The following is an 18,904-nucleotide window of genomic DNA, read 5'->3' on the forward strand; positions in this document are numbered from 1 at the left end:
CAAATTATGATGTTCCTGTGTTGATTGAAACGTGGTCTATGTGACTCTAAGGGGTACTGAAAACGAACAATGCCATGTACTTTTGCGCCTTTTGAAGACAGGTACTAGATGGATCGATTGTTACGTACGGAGGAAGGGAGAAATATCGGAGCTGTTAACAGCACGGGTAGGTCAATATATAAAGCTAGTTTTGATAACCTTTCGTCTACAGTTACTAATGCTATTTTCACCCCGCTCAAAAGACACCAAATGATGCAGGGTTAGAGGTATATATCGTAAAATAGACGCAGGTTTCCATAGAAGTCTTTCAAAGACACTTTCATTATGCCAACACTTTCATTTTGAGTGCCTGCACTCAAACGTTTTGGAGATATTTGAACGCAAGGTCAATAATGCGTGAGTTCTTATCTGAAGTTCAACTGCATATATCTCAATACCAAAGTACAACCATCATATGGTATTTCAGATCACAACTAAGCACACTTTCATGCCTATTTCAGCCAAATTTGAAGTAATTCTGTGGTAGTTTGAAGGAGATACAAAAGTAAGAGACGTTTTAGCCTTGCGTAAATCGAGGCCGCTTGTCAACTGCACTTGTTCGCATGGACAATTTCGGGCGAAATTCTACCGCATCAAAGGTAATTGCGTTTTTCTCTGTAAGACGAGAAAGGAGTGAAATATCTCAATGAAATTTTCAGGAAAGCCGGTTAGTACGCTTATCTAGTTGTGTTCCTAATAGGTTTTCTCTCGCTTTATTCTGTTAGGAGATATAAGGCTTTGAACTATTGTCATTTTCACCCCGCTCAAAAGCCCACCTTCGGAAAGTAGGTTTTACCCCAAACTCCCTGTAGGGTTAGATACATAAAGTAAAAAGGACGCAGTTTTTCATAGAAGTCTGTCAAATACATTGTCATGATGCCACCACTTTCTTTCTGACTACTTTCAATAAAAGATTTTGGAGATATTTGAACTTTTATTTGGACGCAAGGTCAAAAATGCGTGATTTCCTATCAGAAGTTCAACTGCACGTATCTCGATACCAAAGTACAAACATCATCTGACGTTTCAGATCCTAGCTAAGTACACTTTCATACATATTTCAGCCAAATTTGAAGTAATTCTGTGGTAGTTTGAAGGAGATACAAAAGTAAGAGACGTTTTAGCCTTGCGTAAATCGAGGCCGCTTGTCAACTGCGCTTGTTCGCATGGACAATTTCGGGCGAAATTCTACCGCATCAAAGGTAATTGCGTTTTTCTCTGTAAGACGAGAAAGGAGTGAAATATCTCAATGAAATTTTCAGGAAAGCCGGTTAGTACGATTATCTAGCTGTGTTCCTAATAGGTTTTCTCTCGCTTTATTCTGTTAGGAGATATAAGGCTTTGAACTATTGTCATTTTCACCCCGCTCAAAAGCCCACCTTCGGAAAGTAGGTTTTACCCCAAACTCCCTGTAGGGTTAGATATATAAAGTAAAAAGGACGCAGTTTTTCATAGAAGTCTGTCAAATACATTGTCATGATGCCACCACTTTCTTTCTGACTACTTTCAATAAAAAATTTTGGAGATATTTGAACTTTTATTTGGACGCAAGGTCAAAAATGCGTGATTTCCTATCAGAAGTTCAACTGCACGTATCTCGATACCAAAGTACAAACATTATATGACGTTTCAGATCCTAGCTAAGTACACTTTCATGCATATTTCAGCTAAATTTGAAGTAATTCTGTGGTAGTTTGAAGGAGATACGAAAGTAAGAGACGTTTTAGCCTCGCGCAAAGCGAGGCCGCGTGTCAACTGCGCTTGTTTGCATGGACGATTTCGGGCGAAATTTTACCGCATCAAACGTAATCGCGTTTTTCTCTGTAAGACGAGTGATATATCTCAATGAAATTTTCAGGAAAGTAGTTTAATACGCTAATCTGTGGTGTTGATAACTTTGCTGTTGCTTGATTCTGTTAGGAGATATGAGGCTTTGCACAGAGGCCTTAAGAATCAAAGTGAGGGATGTGATGAACAGGAAGTGGCGTAAGTTTTTCATTCATGGTTATCACGGTTATCTCAAGCAAATCCTACGGTGGCATAATATACTAGTAGTACATGTATCATTAGCTACATGTAGCCAAGGGGTGTAGCCGGCAATGTGGTGTCAATTGTCTCCTTGGCTGACCACATGCCTTGGCTAGCTTAATGACACTATCTTATGCCACCGTAGGATCTGCTTGGAGATAAGTTATCAAGCACTCCAGGCATGGGCAACATACACTGTCTAACAATGTAGCTTTATATGGGCATGATACTGTAAATAATGGTATTATAAAATAAGTTTTCTAAAGCTAAGTATAGAAATGATGAAATGAATAATTGTTTTTCAGTGTTTAACGTATAAACTACTGATGGATATTCATAGCAGAACAGAACATAGCAGAACATACTACAAACAGTAATCTAGAAAATGTGGAGTAAGTATTCTAAGTCAGACTAGATAGTATGTAAATCCAGGACTGCCTGAAAATCAGGTCCAGCTTGATCTGTGTGTACGTTCCTGGTAAAACAAATGAAGTGAAGTGAAGATAATAGACTTATTTTGACTATTGTTAAGTGTTTCCAAGGGTTATATTAGAATTGCTGGTGGTAGGGGGGGGTGGGGTGGATTATTTCTTAAAAATGTATGTTTCTGCGACCAAAATGTGCACTTCAGTGAATGGTATGTTGGGAAAGACTCAATGATACCCATGTCAGGTCAACCCGTCAACGTCTTTGAAATCTAAAATAATTCCATTTTCTGGCCTGTATATTACCTTTGTTGGGCAAGGTCATTGAAAAAACAACCTATGACCCTATATACACTGCACATCAAACACATTTGAAACAAATGAGTAAACAGGTATTGTTCAGTTTTAATAAGTGTTCTAAATATGGTGTATCAAACTATCATGAATATACAGTATCCCAGTAAATGTCGTACTCCTATTGGAGAAGGACATTTACAGTCTTCAAATACAAATCAGTCTATACAACTAGGTAAAAAAAAGATTTATCTCCATAAACTTAACATCCATCACTATTCTTCAGCGTCGCTAGAATGAACTGGCAGAACAATTCAATGCAGGTACATCTAACTAGACAAATGGTTGAACATATGCAAATGTTACTCAACATACAGTATTACACTTATCAGTACAAAGTACTACAGTATCGAAGAATATAAAATATTGTGCTAAATACAGCATACATTATGGCACTACTATTATAGCTTTATACAGGTTTAGAGGCTTCTTGCGACAACTGTATACATGTGCCACTCAGAGTCAGATGACTTGGTATCAAATGGAATTGGCATCAAAGGAACCAATTATTATACAACCCCACACAGATTTTACAAACCATCAGGACACTCTACTCCTAAACAAATCTACATGTCAACTTCAACTTTTTCTATATACAGTACATGTACATGTACATGTAGTCTTCTGTCAAGCCAAAAATGTTGTTAACAACTTAAGCTGGTGCTTTGACCATTCTATGGACAGGTGACAGGGGGATGCATGAAGAGCTCCATCTCCTGCTGTGTAATCAGCTTCTCCACTTCTGCCAATACACGTTTTCAGACATCAATGCCCTGAAAAAAAATCTGTCCACAGTGATGTACTTCTGACATGTGACTTCTGATCAAACACTAACACTCAGTCACCCATTCAATCTTTTTCTCAGGTTTATAAGGTCACACCAATTCAAGCAATTGGTTCTCAGAATTGCCCATTCCTATTTTTCCAAAAATGAAACAAAAAATTCAACACACTTGCCATTCAGCATATTATCACCATTACAAATAACTTTCCAGTATGGTAAATTGGCTTACAGACAAGTATAAGCTCATTACTTGGCACATCCATCATTGCAGTGAATTTTTTCAATCATGAAGACATGTTAAATACATTAAAACTGTACATACAGGTGCAGCTACTGCAAAGAGGTAACTTTTGTTTGCTTTTTTTCAAGCTGACAATGTATTATTCTTCATGTTTGGTATTAGCCCTTATTTAAAGCTTTTGCAAGTTTTTGCAATTTCTTGCTGGCCTTGTTGTTAATCCAAGAGCTGTCAAATTGAGCTTTTGTGGCCTAAGTTGTATAAGGCCACACCAATTTAATTTCTTGGTTCACGGATTTTTTCATAAAAAATATGGAGCGAAAGGGCGAAATAAAAATAAAAATAAAAATTTTAAAATGGTTGGGGTAAAGGTAACGACTAATCCAAAACATAACGAAAAAAAGTTTTCAGCTTGAAAAAAGTACAAAAACACTATTATTGTACAGTAACAGCACCTGTACCCACACTTTAAGGAGATTATAATATAAAGGCCAATTTGCTACCCCGGAAAGTTGGTGAATGGTTTCATTAATTGTGAAAATTTGCTGAGTGGTAATTTTTATTTTTATTTTTTCCAAAAAATTGGAGCGAGCGAATCCGTGAACCAAGAAATTAAATTGGTGTGGCCTAATAAATCTGTAAAATACCTTGCCTGGTCTCCACAACAACAAATCATAAAAATATTACACATATGGTATTTTTTAAGCTGGTGCCAAGACTAGGGAACCATGAAAATTGTACATGTATGGTATTTGCCTGGTATAAAGACCAACAAGCCATACATATATTACCTGTATGGTACCTTACCTGTATAACCCACACAACTGCTACCTGTACGGTATCTTACCTGGTCTCCAGACAAACAAGCCAAACAACTGCTACCTGTGCGGTACCTACAGTAACCTGGTCTCCAGATCAACAAGCCATACAACTGCTACCTGTACGGTACCTTACCTGGTCTCCAGACAAACAAGCCATAAAACTGCTACCTGTGCGGTACCTTACCTGGTCTCCAGACCAACAAGCCATACAACTGCTACCTGTACAGTACCTTACCTGGTCTCCAGATCAACAAGCCATACAACTGCTACCTGTACGGTACCTTACCTGGTCTCCAGACCAACAGGCCATAAAACTGCTACCTGTACGGTACCTTACCTGGTCTCCAGACCAACAAGCCATACAACTGCTACCTGTACAGTACCTTACCTGGTCTCCAGACCAACAAGCCATCCAACTGCTACCTGTACGGTGCCTTACCTGGTCTCCAGACAAGCAAGCCATACAACTGCTACCTGTACAGTACCTTACCTGGTGTCCAGACCAACAGGCCATAAACCTGCTACCTGTACGGTACCTTACCTGGTCTCCAGACCAACAAGCCATACAACTGCTACCTGTACGGTGCCTTACCTGGTCTCCAGACAAGCAAGCCATACAACTGCTACCTGTACAGTACCTTTACCTGGTGTCCAGACCAAAAAGCCCATAAAACCTGCTAACTGTACGGTGCCTTACCTGGTCTCCAGACAAGCAAGCCATACAACTGCTACCTGTACAGTACCTTACCTGGTCTCCAGACAAACAAGCCATACAACTGCTACCTGTAGGGTGCCTTCCCTGGTCTCCAGACAAGAAAGCCATACAACTGCTACCTGTACAGTACCTTACCTGGTCTCCAGACCAACAAGCCATCCAACTGCTACCTGTACGGTACCTTACCTGGTCTCCAGACAAGAAAGCCATACAACTGCTACCTGTACGGTGCCTTACCTGATCTCCAGACAAGCAAGCCATACAACTGCTACCTGTACAGTACCTTACCTGGTGTCCAGACCAACAGGCCATAAACCTGCTACCTGTACGGTACCTTACCGTGGTCTCCAGACAAACAAGCAATACAGCTGCTACCTGTACAGTACCTTACGTGGTCTCCAGACAAACAAGCCATAAAACTGCTACCTGTACGGTACCTTACCTGGTCTCCAGACAAACAAGCCATACAGCTGCTACCTGTACAGTACCTTACCTGGTCTCCAGACAAACAAGACATAAAACTGCTACCTGTGCGGTACCTTACCTGGTCTCCAGACAAACAAGCCATAAAACTGCTACCTGTACGGTGCCTTACCTGGTCTCCAGACAAACAAGCCATAAAACTGCTACCTGTACGGTACCTTACCTGGTCTCCAGACCAACAAGCCATAAAACTGCTCCCTGATGGTACCTTACCTGGTGTCCAGACCAACAATCCATACAGCTGCTACCTGTACAGTACCTTACCTGGTCTCCAGACAAGCAAGACATAAAACTGCTACCTGTGCGGTACCTTACCTGGTGTCCAGACCAACAATCCATACAACTGCTACCTGTACGGTACCTTACTGGCCTCCAGACCAACAAGCCATACAACTGATAACTGTACGGTACCTTACCTGGTCTCCAGACCAACAAGCCATAAAAGTGCTACCTGTACGGTACCTTCCCTGGTCTCCAGACCAACAAGCCATACAACTGCTACCTGTACAGTACATTACTGGTCTGCCTAAACACCACAAACGACTCAGAAACACCACAAACGACCACAAACGATCTAATATGCAGTGTATATGGGTCAAAGACCTTGTGTGGCGCTCTGGAGACATTGTTTACACATTTATGAATTTAGAAAATGCAGCAAGTCCTACGTATTCACCAGTTATTTCGAGTTAGTCCGCAGGTTTCAAGATCAAAGCGATTCTTTGCCGCCATGTTGGATCGCCCGTGCTAGGAGTCTGCATGGGGAAGTCCTCGATACCTTCCACGGTTCCATAGACGACAGGATGATAAAACTAAGGACGCTGTTCATAGATTATAGCATGACACAACTCTATCATTGTCAACTTATAAAACTTGTATAGTAAGTGTTTTTCAGCCTCATATGCAGGCACGCATTCATTGACAGCGTGCTCAGCCATCGTGACTGATCTTGAAACCGGCGGATTAACTCGAAATAACTGGTGAATATGTAGGACTTGCTGCATTTCTTAAATTCATAAGTGTGTAAACAATGTCTCCAGAGCGCAACACAAGGTATTTGACCCATATACACTGCATATTAGAGTCGTTTGTGGTGTTTCTGAGTCGTTTGTGGTGTTTAGGCAGACCCGTACCTTACCTGGTCTCCAGACAAACAAGCCATACAACTTCTTCCTGTACGGTATCTTACCTAGTCTCAACTGTTACTAGCGGTGGGTACTGGTATAAAACCGTTTTCTCTTGTTGGACCAGTCCAGAAAAAACGGACCTGAAATAATTCAGTGGACAAGACCAGATGTTGGACTGATTAAAAAATGAACAGATTATACTGGCACTATGGCGGCAGACGTACACGTGTTTTGGGGCTTATTGGTCCAAGAAAATAGGAAGAGCGAAGTAGAGCTGAGTAGAGTTGGTAGTCATTTTTATCAAATTTCTACAGTCATATGTGACGATGGTCTAGTGTTGTTTACGTGCAGATAGGATACTCTACCAAACAGATTCCTTTTCAGCAAAATTTACCATTGCTTTGATTCACCAATCATTATTTAATAGGTCTAGGTTCAGATCCGGACCTGGACCTGATCCTCTGGACCTGGACCTGAATTTTCTGTAATCTCCAAGCAGTATCATAAGCTGTGGAAAGTCAGTTTAGCCGACAGAGGAGTAAATTGGCCACGTGATTAAATTTTCTGTACCGGTACGTACCCACCCCTAACTGTTACCGTAATAAGCTGTTTGGTATATCTTACCTGGCTTTATGGCAGGAAAAAATTAAGGAAAATGTGAAGATGTGAATCGGTCTGCCTAAATACCACAAACAACCACAAACGACTCGGAAATACCACAAACGACTCTAAAATGCAGTGTATATGGGTCAAAGACCTTGTGTTGCGCTCTGGAGACAAATGTTTAAACATTTATAAATTTAAAAAATGCAGCAAGTCCTGCGTATTCACCAGTTATTTCAAGTTAGTCCGCCGGTTTCAAGATCGAAGCGATTCTCGGCCGCCATGTTGGATCGCCCGTGCTAGGAGTCTGCATGGAGAAGTTCTCGATACCTTCCACGGCTCTATAGACGACAGGACGATAAAACTATGGACGCTGTTGGTTCATAGATTATAGCATGGCACTATTCTATCATTGTCAACTTATAAAACTTGTATACTAAGTGTTTTTCAGCCTCAAATGTGAGCAAGCACGATCCAACATGGTGGCCAAGAATGGCTTTAATCTTGAAACCGGACTAACTCGAAATAACTGGTGAATACGCAGGACTTGCTGCGTTTTTTAAATTCATAAATGTGTAAACAATGTCTCCAGAGCGCCGAACAAGGTCTTTGACCCATATACACTGCATATTAGAGTCGTTTGTGGTCGTTTGTGGTATTTCCGAGTCGTTTGTGGTCGTTTGTGGTATTTAGGCACACCCGATGTGAATTCAGTTTATTGCTGTCATTACCAATTCCGAAAGGAGGAGGTTACACCCGCCTCACCTTTTTCTATAAAGTAGTTAATAATAATATCAATATAGAGGCCAGTAATATTCTCAAGCCTGCCCATGGGCGCACCCGGGGTAGTCACGACTACAAATACCAACCCATATTTGCACGTACAGACATTTACAAAAACTCGTTTTTTCCACGCACAATTCCTGAGTGGAATGCCCTGCCTGGCACGGTTGTAAGTGCTCCCAACGTTGAGTGCTTCCGTGCCAGGCAAGCGGCTTGCCCACCCTAACCCGGGAGCCTAAGCTTCCCCCCTACGATGCCCCATGCGGGGCTATTTGGGGGTACCCTTATGCAGATGCAGAATTCAATATCATTTCGCTGCAATTCATTTTGACCTACGTTTTTGGGGGAATGAAATTATCTTTTTCAAAACATAAATGCATTACATTGCATACATACATTCCATAGCATACATAAGTCACTGCCTAGCTAAACCTGAGGTATAAACTAGGCCTCCTTTATAATAACCAGTCTATGAGGTTATAGAATACTGATGCTGCCTTACCTCTCATAATAAAAAACACCGGGCCGTGCACCACATAATTGAAACCAATACAAAGAAGCTGAAAAAGTAATATCGTTTTAAAGATGGCCAAATACCTACCCATTTATTGATCATGATGAGAAACAGTAACGTTAGGTTGCGAATTTGTCCGAGCTCGAGCTGCTGACGCCGTGGAATCGCTAAAAAATACGATAGTCGAGGGCAAAAGTTACCCGTTGGTTGTTAAACCGTTACTATTTGACGATCCCACCATAAGCAGAAGAACTTCACACTGTAGCAGCAGACATTTCCATGTGTTTTTCGGTCCTGAATAGTTGGCAAACTTCCATGCATGTCCACGACGGCACAGTTCGATTTCCGAAATATGGTGGACATGACTGGTGACCCGTAGTCCAGATGACCTAGGAGCATGACCTACGGCCTGTGAACTCCTGGTTATTCATATGGAAGCGCCCCCAATTCAGCGTTGTCCTGGCACCAGTACTGCTGTTAACTTCTTTGACCCTAGGATGAAAGGACACGGTCCTACCACAGCAACGACTGCCTAACGCCGTCCTTAGTTGTACAGTTATTTCTGTTAACGCTATGTGTATGGGGTGGATCTAAACCAAGTTGATTCCTGTAGATGCCTCCATGAAATGATGTGTGGCACACTGCATGCATCGCTTCGTCTGAGACACAGGGCAAAATATATCACATTTACCGTAGCATAGTACGTGTACACGGGGGCATTTGAAAACATTCTGCTGATTTTTAAAATTATGATTAAAAGATAAGACGTTTGACGATAAAATCTCAAGATGTTTGACAGTAACATCTCAAGTTTTTAAAAAAGTCAAAATGTTTGAAAAAATCGCATAATGTTTTGCAAAATCTCGCGATGTATGAATAAACCTCAAGGTTTTTTCAACAATATTTTCAAGATGTCAAAACCTGTGCTGAACTAAATGTTGACATTTTGAATAAAGATCGACATTTTTATTTGATCTGCAACAATAATCTCTCTTTTTTAATGTCTGGCCATCAAGTCTAAGTGCTACCTTTCGTCTAGGTCAACGTAAACTCCGTGGCTGGCTGCTATAGGCGGAATTTAATCAGGCTAATTTTGCCTATAATAACAGCACATTATATGAATTTGAACGTATATTGCTTTGACATTTTCTTTCACCACTTGTCTATTTATATTGTATCCAATAACAGTGATTAACTCTCATATTTATATAATCTTCAGCCATTTGCACAGCATAATGCCGTCTGTTCTTGAAGAGCGAGACGTTTAAACATGTGCCACTTGGCCAACTGTCAAACTTTACACATGTTTCATTCCACACGATGGAACTTTGCCCTACTGCAAGCACTATTTCAAACCTAGTATTCAAGATGAATGGCAATTAAGACCTGTTGCGCTGGCATTCCTCAGGGCATCTATATCTAATAAAACACGCTATGTCGTGCTACCACCATCTGGACTTAGACTTTTGACAGCCGCGCCGATCAATTTTCTTCTCTGTTAGAACATTAAAAGGTAGGGGCATGGCTATGCGTCAACTATGAATAATGATAGCAGTAGAGTACATACGGTTCACTCAAAAGACTCAGAGGATCACGAATAGTAACTTAGAGCACCTTTGTGGTTTAACAGAACCCCTTTCTATTTTTCATGCACTTAACTTCAAAGGTAGGAGGTAAACTACCAGGAGCGTAAATATTACTCTTGTGTGAACTTGATGAGAAAACTTTAAAGAATTGTGCACCAAAATGAGACTTCAGCGAAGTATGTGAAGGAGATATTTGGGAATTCGTGAGATGTTGATTAACTGAACTTAAGTTGACTGGGAGCTAACAGGACATAGCCACACTCGTAAATATGCCGAAATTGTCTTCTCCAGGGTTATATTAGCTATTTATTTGCATTCACATTTCCTTAATGTGGCGTAACTGGTAGAGCGTTCGGCTTGGAATCGAAAGGTCATGAGTTCGATACCCACCATGCCCCGTAGTTGTGCCCTTGGGAAATGCACTTAACACGATTTTCCCTGACGGTGGAGTGACGCCCACTGAGCCTCTTCGGCTAATCTGTCTAACTGTGTGCCCAATACACACAGCGGATTTGGTGCGCCAACATGCCAATATCTGCACATTGATCTAAAACCAAGAACCGTTAAAGTTTTTTTCGTGATTCACCTCTCCCCTAACCTAACCAGTTCCATAGCTCATTAGCCACAGGGGAAGCATGCCTTGCACATGTTTTTCTGTAGTCCCATCATATAAGATTTCAAGTGATATTTCTTACCCATTCTCATAAAAAAGTCACATTTATACTCCTTCTAGTGATATACCTCTTGGCATTTAACAGGCAGAATTCATCGAGGATCATGGACTCAGGTCTACAGACTGCTGTTTCTTGAAAACACCTCCACTTCGCATCACCTCTCACTTGGTCGTATTCAGAACCCACTCTAACCGTCCAAATGAAATACTACCGGCTAAACTTGGAATTCCAACATACTTTTCTTTCATATCCTAGCTGGAAGATCTTCAACACTCGTCACTTTTCAAGCTTAAGTACAAACATCCCCACCTACAGTGAAATGTACCGTCGTCCATTTTAGGCTTACTGGAACTTCAGGCAACACCAACTGTTACATGGAGACCAATGCCATCATTAACTCGGCACGCGCAGCAGTAAATCCTCTTATAACGTAGATTCGGTCGATAATTAGATATTTATTACCCATTTCCATTTCCGGGTTCCATTGGGAATCATTGCTTACTGTGTAATGTATTGTTAACCTTTGCAAGAAGTGCCAGTTCCCACCGTGCCGAATTGAAAATCCATGCACACCGTGAGAACTGGATATAAGCTCCTTGGGGCACTTTTTAGGCTCAAGTGAAACTTTAAACCTTACATTTTTCAACTCGCGCTGATTGTCCTTGATGCACCGTTAATGGGTCTCCAACCTTGCCGAGCTGCGTTTTCGGCACCTCTCAGGGCTGACTTGAAAATCCATGCTTACTATTGGAGACAAGTAATACAAAGAAATGTATTTTTTATGGCAAACGGATTTTGCTTTCTGATTTCTAGGACAGAAAGAAGAATCCTCCTCAAGTCATAGCTTAGAATTGATCCGTTGTCCTGACGTGACTCGAACATGGCTAGTATGATCTTATCATTACTGCTGTTGCAATTTGGTACGTTTTCTAGCCTTTGGCGACGCCAAAAAATCTAGCATCAAATGTATCGAAGCTGGGGATCTTTTCAGGTTGTGATTGTGCCACTTTTCAACATCATAGATGATGCCGGCAGTATCTCCCATAGCTGCCACACATTAAATGATGGTCCCTGCCGAATGCTCAATGTTAAATAATCTTCATTGAAAAACTTGAAAAGTAGTAAGAGGCTGACATAAAACGCAATGCAATACCAACTTTTCTTAATCAAATGAGCTGAGATTTGGCTCAAAGTTATAATGAAAAATGTTTCCCTTAATCTGTTGTTCAGATCTGTGTAAGTAAATGAGTCGTAAGAGGGTGCCATCAACCGTATTGCAATAGCAAGTTCATTTTTTTAAATAAAATGAGTAGAAATTTGACTCAAAGGTAATAAAAACAAATGTCTTGATGAGACTGAAATGTCGTTCAGGTCTGTAAGAGCGAATGAGTACTAAGAGGGTGCCATAAAACGTAAAACAATAGCAAGTTCAATTTTTTGTTGATAAAATGAGTTGAAATTTGGCTCAAAGTTATAAAGGAAAATGTCCCCCTTAATCTGTTGTTCAGATCTGTATGACTGAATGAGTAGTAAGAGGGTGCTATAAAACATAATGCAATAACAAGCTAATTTCTTGTTGATAAAATGAGTAGATTTTGACTCAAGGTTAATAGAGAAAAATGTCTTCCTGAGACTGAAATGTTTTTCAGGTCTCTACGAGTAAATGAGTAGTAAGAGAGTGACATAAAATGTAATACAATAGCAAATTCATTTTTTGAAATAAAATGAGTTGAAATTTGGCTCAAATGCGATAAAGAAAAATGTCTTTCTGAGACTAAAATGCCTTAATTTGTTGCTCAGGTCTGTATACGAGTGAATGAGTAGTGGGAGGGTGACATAGACGTCATGCAATTATAGCAAGTTCATTTTGAAAAAAATAAAATGAGTTGGAATTTGGCTCCCAGGTAATAAAGAAAAATGTATTCCTGAGACTGAAATGCCTTATTTGTTGTTCAGGTCTGTAAGAGCGAATGAGTAGTAAGAGGGTACCATAAAACGTAATGCAATATTAATAGCAAGTTCATTTTTTGTTAATAAGAGGAGTAGAAATTGGACTCAAAGGTAATAAAGAAAATGTCTTATTGACACTGAAATGTAGTTCAGGTCTATAAGAGTGAATAAGTACCAAGAGGGTGACATAAAATGTAATACAATAGCAAGTTCATTTTTTTTTAAATAAAATGAGTTGAAATTTGGCTTAAATGTAATAAAGTAAAATGTCTTAATGCGACTGTAATGCCTTAATTTGTTGCTCAGGTTTGTAAGAGCGAATGAGTAGTTATAGTGTAACATAGACGTAATGCAATTATAGCAAGTTCATTTTTTGTTAATAAAATGAGTTGAAATTTGGCTAAAAGGTAATAAAGAAAAATGTCTTGATAAGACAAAAATGCATTAATTTGTTGTTCAGGTCTGTACGAGTGAATGAGTAGTTAAAGTGTAACATAGACGTAATGGAATTATAGCAAGTTCATTTTATGTTAATAAATTGAGTTGCAATTTGGCTCAAATGTGATAAAGAAAAATGTCATGATAAGACAAAAATACATTAATTTGTTGTTCAGGTCTGTATGAGCGAATGAGTAGTGAGAGTGTAACATAGACGTAATGCAATTATAGCAAGTTCATTTTATGTTAATAAAATGAGTTGAAATTTGGCTCAAATGTAATAAAGTAAAATGTCTTAATGCGACTGAAATGTCTTAATTTGTTGTTCAGGTCTGTAACAGTTAATAATTAGTGAGAGGGTGACATAGACGTAATGCAATTATAGCAATTTCATTTTTGTTAATAAAATGAGTTGCAATTTGGCTCAAATGTGATAAAGAAAAATGTCATGATAAGACAAAAATACATTAATTTGTTGTTCAGGTCTGTATGAGCGAATGAGTAGTGAGAGTGTAACATAGACGTAATGCAATTATAGCAAGTTCATTTTATGTTAATAAAATGAGTTGAAATTTGGCTCAAATGTAATAAAGTAAAATGTCTTAATGCGACTGAAATGTCTTAATTTGTTGTTCAGGTCTGTAACAGTTAATAATTAGTGAGAGGGTGACATAGACGTAATGCAATCATAGCAAGTTCATTTTTTGTTTATAAAATGAGTTGCAATTTGGATCAAATGTGATAAAGAAAATGTCTCCCTGCGACTAAAATTCCTTAATCTGTTGTAACAACTTGGACGTTCGTAATACGCAATGCGACCAGTAACCTATAGACATATTCATCATTTTGACACGCTCGTAATCTTAGTCTCTTGCAGTAACTTTAAGTAGATCAGACGGACCTACGTCTCACAGACTTCTAAGGGTGTGATTATCTTGGAATTAATCCGTACAAATATGTACTACAAATATCTACTCTTAGAAACATATGTGCCTTTGCCTTTGTATTAGATTTTCAAAGTTTCATTCAATTAAAAAATGGACCTGATATGATACAGATTGCATTACTGTCTGACTCGACTGACTCAAGGCATTTGCACTTGTGATTTACTGTGAAGTATTTCGCTCTTAAAGACCTAGAGTCTGTGCTATATCTCTATCTTTAGACTGAAATGCGATACGCCCTCTTACTTTGATTTACTCTGAGACCTGCACCTCTTGGCCCTTTTTACTTTTGGCTGAACGTTGAAAAATCGCGTCAAACTTAGGCCTATAGGGTCACTGTCATTGATTGAAGATCTGTAGTCTTCACCTAACATCTGTACATTGTCGTTTCACCTCTTTACCACTTCACAGGCGGAACGAAGGATCTACATCCGCCGATAGAATTGAAAGCCAGGTCTTCTTGGTACTTTCGTTTTGAACTGCGAACCCCCACGGCTGGCGAAAGCTTACGTGTGTCCAATTTCCTTGACGTATTCACGCAAGACGTTAACGTTGACTCGCTCCATACAAGAATCGTCTTAACGGAACAGGCGTGAGGAAGAAGATGGCAAGGCTGCAACTTCTCGGCTTTGCTTGGATACTCGCACAGGTACGAGGTGGATTATAACTGTCTAGTACATTTATCTCTATTGATATTTCATATTTACATCTCTATCTAAAGGTAGTATCTCACCGCACTTGGGGCACCGGTGCGGCACTGCGGGGTTCGTTCACGGCAGCGCTGTTGTGTTATTTTCTACGATTTTTTTATAATTTGTATATTGCGTATTACGTAAGAGTATGACCCAGAAGACAACAACAAAATACACAAAACGTAAGAAAAGTCGTTCTTAATCTCTAAAATTCGTTGAGTAATCTTTCGAACGCCGCAGTGCCGCACTGGTGCAGTGATATATATACAGTCAAACCTGCCCAAGACGACCACCCGGGGGACCGGACAAAAGTGGTCCATTTGGACAGGTGGTCGCTGAGAAGAGTATCGACTCAAAACATGCCCGATGCAAAGTATAAATGGTTTCCGTTGTACATGTGTATTTAATGGCAAGTAGCAAGCACACTGCACGCACGCAAAGAAGCGAGGTCTTTAATGTCAAATACAACACGCACACTGTAAATTGTAAATCTAACCCCAAGCTTTTATCGAGCTTTTATACGATACAGTGTTTTAAAGCTCAAGTATTTGTACACTAACGTTTTTGACAGTAAGGGAACTTTGATGCTGTCAGTTACCATACAAGCCTTTATGCGTCGCTATGTTCTTGATCTGAAATAACTACGGTGCACCTTTCGAATTTGATGCCCGGTATTTCCCGATAGCGTACCGCGGGTGAATGTACAGTACAGTTGGACAAAAGCACTCACACGTACAGATCTTTCTTAAAAAGGTATGAGCTACACAGATCTTTCTTAAAAAAGTATGAGGCTACATACGTTTCAGCATTCCTTCACTTGATAATGATATAGATTTAAAAAAAAAAACTTCTGTAACAACTAAATTCGGATTTTCTTACAACGATTTTGGCACAAAATCGCGCTAGTTATCATCAAATATCGATGAAAACCTCAATTTTGAAAATGATGTGGTCGTTATGGGTCCCAATTTGGGCCGGTCGCGGTCGCGTTGACCAGGTGGTCGTTGAGAAAAGGTCGCTTAATGCTTACGTCAATGGGAAATAAAATCGGGACCGAGAAAAAGCGGTCGAAATGGCCAGGTGGTCGCTGAGAAGAGGTGGTCGCTCGGGCAGGTTTGACTGTATATAGTCCTTATAGATAATAGACACGCCTCTTTATTTCAAAACATTAGACCTTTTGCAGTTGGATACGTCTATCTTTCCAATAGTAAATGAACTTCGCATATATCTTTCGCTATAAACTTAAAAAAAATCCTATTAATGTTCTACCTATTGCACTACCTATGTAATAGGTCTTTCAGTATAGCTGTGATTTTGATACGACTTTTCCTCGTCGTATACAAAGTATTACGCTACTTGTTAAAGACATTAGCAGATTCTTACTTTGACTTTCTAAAAGCTTTCCATACTCATAATTTACTATTTGCAAATGTCAGCTTATGCCATGCATGAAACGCCCAAACCCTTCACCCACACAACCCCGTAACTCAAAAATGGCAAATCCTGTTCCTGCATGTAGATGTAACTTGCATCCTTAACCCTTAAGTTTGCACAAGGTTCATTCCACAGTCATCAGCGCTACTGTAGAGAACTTTTGACGTAAATGTGTGTTTAGCGGATTGAACTGTAAAGTGCACTGTAATACATTTTCCTCCCGTGTACGTGGCCCTATTAACCTTAAGGTACCATTTCTTACGTTCGCCAAACGTTAAGAGTTGTGTTAGGACTCGTTGCCAACATTACGCCGTACGAATGTACAGTAAATGTCAATTCGATTTTGGGGGTCAATAAAACGAAAATGGTACCCGTGCGGGAAGTAGCCTATCTTACAGAGAAACTTTGCTAATGTCTTGGAAATTCGAAAACCCATGTATTACTTGTAATTTTATCCGGGAGAGAGACATATTTCGTGTTTCTTGTCGCCTAACAGCTTCATTCACTGGACCTTATGGACTATTGAGAGCCATGTAGCAGAGAAATAATGGCCTCATTTGAGTAACACTTTGAGACTATAAGAGTTGCCTTTCTCATTCTCACGAAATTGCTTGGTAGTGATGGTGAAGAAATGTCGTGGATGGGCTTTTGTCTGATTCAGTTACGGGAAATAAAGCCAACATCACGTCCTACAGTCGAAAATGTCGGTTTCAATACGGAGCCATCGAAACGAGAACTACACCGACAACTGGCCTATCGCTACTTTACAGAGAAATACTTAGCCTATAACGTCTTGCAAATGTAAAACACAGGTCTAATGTCATGTAATTGTACCTATTTCATGTTTCTGGTCGCCTCATCGCAGCATCAACTACCGAGATAAGTAACACATAGAAACGATTAGAGTCAACTTTCTCGTTTAAATTTCACCAGATTGCTTGAAAGTAACAGTCGAGGATTGACTTGGATGGGCGTACTTCTGCTACGGTTGTCAACCGTGTACTTTTAATGATGCCATTACGCCGTACAAACGAAATTGTTTTGGAGTATACTCAAGGAGACCTGGACCGAAAACAATCTGTCACTTTCTCAGTTTTACAGCAAAATGTTGCAAAGTCAACGTCAACACGCTTGTTTAATAATAGTTATAATCTTTATCGCACATTCATGCCCGAGGGCCAATTGCATACAAAGTAAAGAAGTAGTGGTATACATAAGCATAATTAACGAAGAAGGAACATGATACCCATGGATAAATCAAAAGGGAATATTTATAACGACTAATCTAAATCTATTTTTACTTAAGCTGTTTAATAAATGTTCTCCTTTCGTGGTTTTGCTCACGCCAAATCACCTTGAATGCATACCTTATGAACTGTTTGGTGGCACAAAATAATTTCCCCATTCATTAGGATCTGGAAATGATGAATAGTAACTTTCCTTCAACTGAAGGTTTCCTGCCGTTGTGTATGAAAAGAAACAGACTGAGTGTAACGGAACTTCCTCCATCTCCATCCACTCGCCGTCTTTAATGATGTTCTCGCGACTACAGTTCCGGAAACGATTTCCAGATTAGACCTTTCAGACGAAAATGTCAGTGTGATTTTGTAGTCTGCGAAACGAGGTCTGGGTCGACAGTCAGCTTATCACTGCCTCACAGCAATACGCGTTAAAAGGGCTACCAATTACAATGTTAAAGCGCATGTTTAATTCAGTAATTGTTCTCCTTCGTGCTCCTGTTTGCGCAGCTTCTTTAATTGGAGACCCTTTAGAGGCTGCGAATAGCACGAAGATAATTCCTCCATTGGTAGATTCCCATTGGGACTATGAAAAGTTACTTTTCTCATGAAAAGTTTGCTAAATTGCCTTGGCAGTAGCACCTAAGAGTAGAAATGTGATCCGTCAAATGTTGCCAGTTGAATCTATACTAAGATGAGCGGAAAGACTAAACAGAGGCAGTGTATACATCATTTCGATGCGTCGGGACCGTAATCTCCAAGCAGATCCTACAATGGCAAAAGATAGTACCAAACTGGCCAAAGAGTGTAGTAAGTCAAGAGGTGTACATTTGCCATGTAGCCAAACACACTCCTAAGCCGGCTTCACTCCTCTGCCAGCTTTTGATACTATCTTATGCTACCGTAGGATCTGCTTGGAGATCTGCTCTGACCGGTGCCCATCTCCGTTTCATAGCCCTGGGGCCACACTTAGGTCACTACAGCAGGGGGCTAGTCCACTGATAGTGTTTAGCTTCCATACTATTTCTCTTAAC

General features: G+C 40.0%; 1 long non-coding RNA gene across 1 annotated transcript; it reads right to left on the bottom strand.

Annotated features, from left to right (window-relative positions):
- Window positions 1-3,049: 3,049 nt before the first annotated feature.
- On the bottom strand, window positions 3,050-9,284 carry LOC118424779. The gene is made up of 2 exons (XR_004832240.1): window positions 9,002-9,284; window positions 3,050-3,619 (listed from the first exon to the last, which is right to left on the bottom strand). It is a non-coding gene; the product is annotated as an uncharacterized LOC118424779 (long non-coding RNA).
- Between the last annotated feature and the right edge of the window lie 9,620 nt (window positions 9,285-18,904).

This window comes from Branchiostoma floridae, chromosome 10 (assembly GCF_000003815.2).
Source record: "Branchiostoma floridae strain S238N-H82 chromosome 10, Bfl_VNyyK, whole genome shotgun sequence".
Taxonomy (NCBI): Eukaryota; Metazoa; Chordata; class Leptocardii; order Amphioxiformes; family Branchiostomatidae; genus Branchiostoma; species Branchiostoma floridae.